The sequence below is a fragment of the Theropithecus gelada genome, chromosome 1, assembly GCF_003255815.1.
Source record: "Theropithecus gelada isolate Dixy chromosome 1, Tgel_1.0, whole genome shotgun sequence".
NCBI lineage: Eukaryota > Metazoa > Chordata > Mammalia > Primates > Cercopithecidae > Theropithecus > Theropithecus gelada.
The window spans coordinates 11,631,091-11,637,638 of NC_037668.1; positions in this window are offsets into that span (position 1 = coordinate 11,631,091).

A 6,548-nucleotide genomic window follows, 5' to 3' on the forward strand; every position below is an offset into this window, starting at 1 on the left:
TCCCTTGCAGGGGACTCTCTAGAACCCAGAAGAATCCTTGAGGAGCATCTGGAAGGGTTTGCATGCCTTAGCAAATGACCCTGAGCAGGGAAGAGAGAAGCAAAAATGCATCCAGCCTCCACCTTCAGTGCCAATTTCCTTGAAGGTCTGTAGAACACACCTGGCTATGTGTGTGTTGATCATTCTGGTTATTCATAACCCTGCATTTCACCCTTTCAAATCACACAATGCAGCCACACCATGTTGTCCTGGGCAAGTAAAGAAAACGAGTGTGAACTTCCCCAAAAATATACCTTCTATTCAGCCCCAAAGCAGAAGTCTCTACCCCACAGCTCCAGATTTAATGGTCTCTCTCTCCTTTCTCTTTTTCATTTTAAATTACATCTGTTCTTCCTTCATTCTTCCGTCTCCTTAGCCACTTTCTTCTCTCTATCTCCCCTTTAATCACTGGTCCTCTCATTTGTCTCAATTTCCCTGAAGAGAGGAGGCCAATCAAGACAAGTTTGAGGACTTCAATGACAGCATAGTTACTAAGCAACCAACAAAAACACAGTCAAAAGAACCACTGTCAGGGGCATCAGGGACAGAGTTGAACTGAAGCAGGTGAGGAGGTTGCTGTGGGTCCAGAGGGTGGGGAGGGAAGCTGTCTCCCTCTCGACCTGGGTGTATCATAGCATGATTAGAGTAATACCCAACATCAAGATGACTTGTTTCTTACACAGGAAATTTACAGATCATTAATCAGTTGAATTTGATTACCACAAAGGGATTAGTTTCAGTGTTCAACTGTAGAGAAAGGGAAACCATATTCTGGCCCAGATGAGCAGGTTTCCACCACCATCAAAACCACAAGGGACAGATAATCAGAACCAGCATCGGGGGGAGTGGCCCCAGGCAGTGGGGTAACATGGAAAATGGAACACCCATCCTTCCCCAGTGCTGCACAAAATGCAAGAGCCAGCATCTGTCCAGCTCTTGAAAGGCATCCACACCATCCATATGGTAATGCCAAATAGAGTGGAAAATAAAGGAGAGTGGTGGAATCTGAGGAAAGACCCCTTCCCCCTGATTTTTCAGCCTAGCGAAACCCCACGCCTATAAAACCACCAGTGCAATTTTCACAGGGAAGGTAAAGAAAAGGACGTATTTTCAACGGGCAGTGAGGGTTGCTCAAAGAAAGAATTGGATGGGCCAGGATTCTCAACTGAACAAGCAAAAAGGCCTCGTTGTGTTGTGACCAACAAAATGTGCCATCCCTTCTTATACCTGAGGGTGTGAGGTCGACAGAGCTCCTGCACCAAGCTCCGCTGCATCTCGTGAGACTCACCACACAGAGGCAGCAAAGTCTCGGAGGGAAGAACAAGGAAGAAAATCTGACCCAGCAGGGACTTTTAGTTGTCTTTTCTCCACCTGAGTGGCTCTGCAGGGTACCTGGCAAAGGAAAGAATGAAAACACAGGCAAGTGCTCAGCCACCGGCTTAAGGGCTAGGTGTATGTAAGTACAGATAATGGAGCTGAGCTGAAGCCACTGGGAAAAAGCCACAGGAGCCAGTGGGGCTTGAAGGAGGCCTTGGATTCCTAGTCCCAGGCAGGGGGCACAGCTTAGGCAGTGGTGGAGGAGGACGAGGGACATGAGGATGCCCACCCGCCTTCTGGAAAACGTGTAAAGAGGGCAGATGAGGAGCTAAGATGCCAGACTCAGCCATGGACTCAACAGGCAGGCTCCCAGGCCAGGGATGGGGTGGGGAGCCCACAATGGCCTAGAGAGATCCTGCAGAAAAGTGGCCGAAGGGCAACTCTTATGTGAAATCTTTTCATTTCTAAATATTATTGACTAACTCTAAATTTGAAAAAGCAGTGTGAAGACCAGTTCCAGGAAAGGGATATGTGGGCTAGTGTTCGAACTGTATGTGTAATATTTTGTATCTTAAAAAGTGGGTGGCAAGGTGTCAGCAACAAATCTGTTCATTCTTGGTGATAAGTCCCAAATCTATGTTATTATATAATATTCTCAGCTTTTCTGTATGTTTAACACAGGTCATGTTTTTTTTTTTTAAATTAAATTCTGTGGGGGAAAAATATGCAAATTAACAAAACACATAGAAAGGCTAGCCCCAGCCTTAAGGCCTCCGATTTTCCACTTCTGCTCCCAGTCTAGCAGTCCAGTGGGGGAGATAAAATACGAGACATGTTGGGTGCTGTGCACAGTAAATGTGCAGAGTGTTGTAAGAGAGGATAGTGCTTCCAGAGGATCCATTCCCATAGGGGATTCATGGGGTCCTTGCATTTGGGCTGGATATCAAAAGATGGGTAGGATTTCAACAATCTTTCACTCAACAATCAGGAATTGAGTGAAAGTATTCCAGGCAGAAGCAATGCAGTCTGCAAAGACCCAGGTGGAAAATGGTCACTTTTAGGCAACAATGAGACCAGACTAGAGAACATAAGGCCAGGGGAGAACTGGAAGATGCACCTGGAAAAAAATGATGGGCACAGACCATGATCACCCATGATCACCCCTGGAGACACTCTGCCTCCTTCCTTCATCACCCTCAGAGTAGGAGTTCTGGGACCCCCACTTAAAGACGACTTGACATTCAATTACTTCACATATAACGTGCCTCATGTTCTCTCAAAAACTGGACTCTATGGGAAAAGAAAGTCTCCTCTAGCTATGAATATTGATGGTGATGCTAAAAGCTGGGACATCGTTCACTATGCAATGGGAATTGTTCAGCCGTCCCTGGAAGATTACGATGGTGGTATTTTGTAGGAAGGACTGAAAGAGATGAAGAGGATACTTCAAGAATCTAGGTAAGAAATGAAGGCCTGATTTATGCGTTGGTAACAAAACTGAATACAGGGGCAACTGAGGCAGGCCCAAGGCAGAATGGCCACTAGTTTAGACAGGACTGGGTGTGGGCACAAAAGTCTCATGCACCCACTTTCTCAAGCCAGAAACCTGGATGGCAGCCCCGACTCCTACTACCTATCATTCAGGGCTACCAACTTTACCTCCACAACGCCTCTTGCATGTGTCCTCTTCCTCCCTGGTAACATCATTCCTACTTTTACCCCCCACAGTCCTCCCTGTCTTGGAGAGTCACCCATGAAACCGATCCTCAGCAGTGTTGCCAGAGTGCTCTCCAAACTAGTCTCACCATGTGGATATTTGGAGGGAGTTCTTTTTCTTTATCATGGCCCAAGATGCCACCCAAGACTAATGAGCAGGGAATGGAGTCTGTGCCTTGAAGCATGAAAGAAGATTGTTATGAGGCAGTGAAGGGGAAGGCTAGATGAACAGAAGAAAGTGGCTTGGCTACTCTGTCCCCAAAGGCAGGGGGCACTAGGGCCAGTTGCAGACTCCAAAATAGTTAGTAATCTGTTCTGGAAACCTGAAGTTCCCTATTGAACAGCACAATCTTTCCTCAAGAAATGGAAGAACCAGCACCAGTGAAGTTAACCCTTCTTCCAAAACAAGTACTGGCAATAGAGGTGGGCATGAGATCGGCTGTGGGCCTATTGTCATCCTAGCATGAACTCTGGCCACTGAGGTAGGAATACGCTTCTCATGGGCCTGGCTCTAACTCTCTCTGGCACCCTCTGGAGTCTGTCACATCCCTGGTGTAGCTCTGAGCAGGGCAGTTCTGTGGGCACACGGCTGGGGTGTGGTCACCCAGGGCCTGTGCTTGGCCTAAAGGGCTGCCATGGGACCCCACATTTTATTTTGCACTGATTCTGTATCTGTAAAATATGCAGCCAATCCTCGTTATGACAGCTTCTTTCAGCAGCAGACTAAACAGCTATGGCCTGAGATCAATCGTGGGTAAATGAAAAAGGCTCCCTCGCTCCTCAAGGGCAGGTCAATGTTTTTGTGAAGTTCAGACATTTTAACTAAAAAGGCTTCATTAGGGATGGTGGGGCACGCCTGTAGTCCCAGCTACTCAGGAGGCTGAGGTGTGAGGATCCACTGAGCCCGAGATTTCAAGGCCAGCCATGATCTCATCTCTAAATTTTTTTTAAATTAAAACTTAAAGAAAGTTCTAGAAACATTTACTCCAGGTTTTAACTGTAGACTCCTTTCCTTCTTCCATTTACCAGTGAGAAAACTGAGGCCTGTGAAGTGAACTGACTTTCCAACAGTCACTGAAACCATCAGGACCGGAGTTGAACTAGAACCCAGGTCTCTCCACTCTGCTACCTTAAAACATGTTGGAATCCACATGGTAAAGAAAGGAGAAGGGTTTGTGACAAGGGTCCTGGGTTCAGAAGACAAAGATTTCAGAGCAGAAGCACAGCACAGCCCAGGGGAATTGTAACTTCTGCCGCAGCTCCCAACACCACTTGCACACAACCAGCCACACCAAGATTCCACCATGGCTGCTTCTGTCTGCAACATGTCCCATCCCCTTGGCACCCTTTCCTCAACTGACTCCTCCTCATGGTCAGGCTGCACGTTTCCCAGGAGGTCTCCGGCATTCCAAGGACCAGTAAAATGTCTGTCTACTAAAGACCACTTCCAGTACAGTGTGGGTGCCCATTAGCTTGACTTGAGGGAGGGAGAGAAGGAGGGACAGAAAAAAGAAAGGAAGGAAGAAGGAAGGAAAGAAGGGAGGGAGGAAGAAACGAAGGGAGGGAAGGAGGGAAGAGGGAAGGAAGAAAGGAAGGAAGGGAGGGAGAGAAGGAAGAAAGAAGAAAGGAAGGAAAGAAGGAAGGAAGGAAGAAAGGAAGGAAGGAGGGAGGGAGAGAAGGCGGAAGGAAGGAAAAAAGGAAGGAAGAAAGGAAGGCAAAAAGGAAGGAGGGAGGGAGAGAAGGAGGGAGGGAGGAAGGAAGGAAGGAAGGAAGGAAGGAAGGAAGGAAGGAAGGAAGGAAGGAAGGAAGGAAGGAAGGAAGGAAGTTCTCAAAAGAAAGAGACCCTGGACCAGAATAAATGAAATCTTAGGAAATGGTCTAGAGGCTGTTCAAGTATGAGTGTTTCCTGAGGAAGACAAACTTGGACTCTATTCTCACCTGTAGTGGTGACCTAGTATTTGTTAACCCTAAGCGGAGAAGGCAGGTGAAGCCACAGAGCCAGGAGGTCGTCCTACCAACATATGTATTAAGAAAAAAAAAAAAAAACTGGAATGAGACATTTGAAAAGAGGGCAGAAGGCAGGCCTAACCACCAGCCAGCTGCCTAAGTCATCTGCCTGGCTCAAACAGCCCATCTCCCACCTCAACATCAGCCTGAAAGATGAGAGTTCTGCATAAATGGAGACAGGCAGGTACTTCATGGTATAGAAATAAAAGCTGGGGTGACTGAGACTAAGGAAAGGGGAAGAGGAGGGCAAAAAGAAGTAAGTATTCTTTCATTTTAGAAGCAGAATATTTCTGCAAATGAGAGTGAAGGGTGCAAATCCTGGGTTCTCATTTCAATTTTGCATCACAGTTAAGCAAATCTCTTCACCTTCCTGGGTCTGTTTCCTTTCCTGCAAAATGAAGGTTATGGCTCATTTCTAAGGTCTGTTGCCAGTGATATTGGGCTGTAAAAGTGTAAGATGATTTGCATCCTCTGGCACCTGCACACTTCTGCAGCTAAACTTCATAATAACACAAGCCCATATGTGCTTATGTGCTTGTGTGAAGCCAAAGCTATTTGAGAAAGTGGTTTCCCAGCCATTCCCTGGCTCTAGTGGCACCTGGCACCTCACTGGGAAAGGGGCATCATACCTCTCATAGAGTTGTAAAGGATCAAGAAGTGGGGCCAAGTAGGAACCAATTCCCTCCCTCCCTGATATCTGATGACCGCTGAACTGCAGAACTTAATGCTGATTTAAATATGGTCTCCTGTTTTGGCATTTAGCTATGGATGTTTCCCAAGTAGGTTTTAAAATTCTTAAACAATCACTAGACATAAAAGTGGGCAGAGCCAACAGAGACAGTGCCTACCGAAGAGGAACCAGAAACCCAGAAAAGTCATACCTTGCTCAAGACCACTGCCAGTTCATGCCAAAGCTCTGCCCTGCACACTCCACCCACAGCACACCCTCAAAGGAGAAGCAGAACTAGTTCCTTCTTTCTTCCTGTTCTTGGGAAAGGGAGGCCACGCCTTCTCACTCCCTCATCACCCTGCCCCAGGAGCTGGAAATCCCAGAGAACACAGGCCACATGCACAGCAACTGCCTCTCTCCTCCTTCTATGATCCCACAAGCTATGATACAGGACTTTAAGACGCCCCTCAGCAGCCCCTTCCCTGCAGCACTGGGAACAACCACCCGATAACCACCTTGCCTCCTAACATTCACACAAGCCCCTGAATCTTACAAGGGCCTTCGTGTTTGCCATTTTGTTTGATTTTCCCACACCTCATACCTGCATCTTTCCACTGCACAGATGAGGCCAAGATCAAGAACACCTATAGAGCTTGGTCTAGGCTGCAGCAAAATTGAACAGTGGCTGTGTGAGTCTAGTGAATCTCAGGCTGTGAAATCATGTCTGTGACTTCTACCAAATCTATTAACTTCAATCCAGAGATCAGTAGAGTTACTTCAGCTGAAATCTTGAGATGAT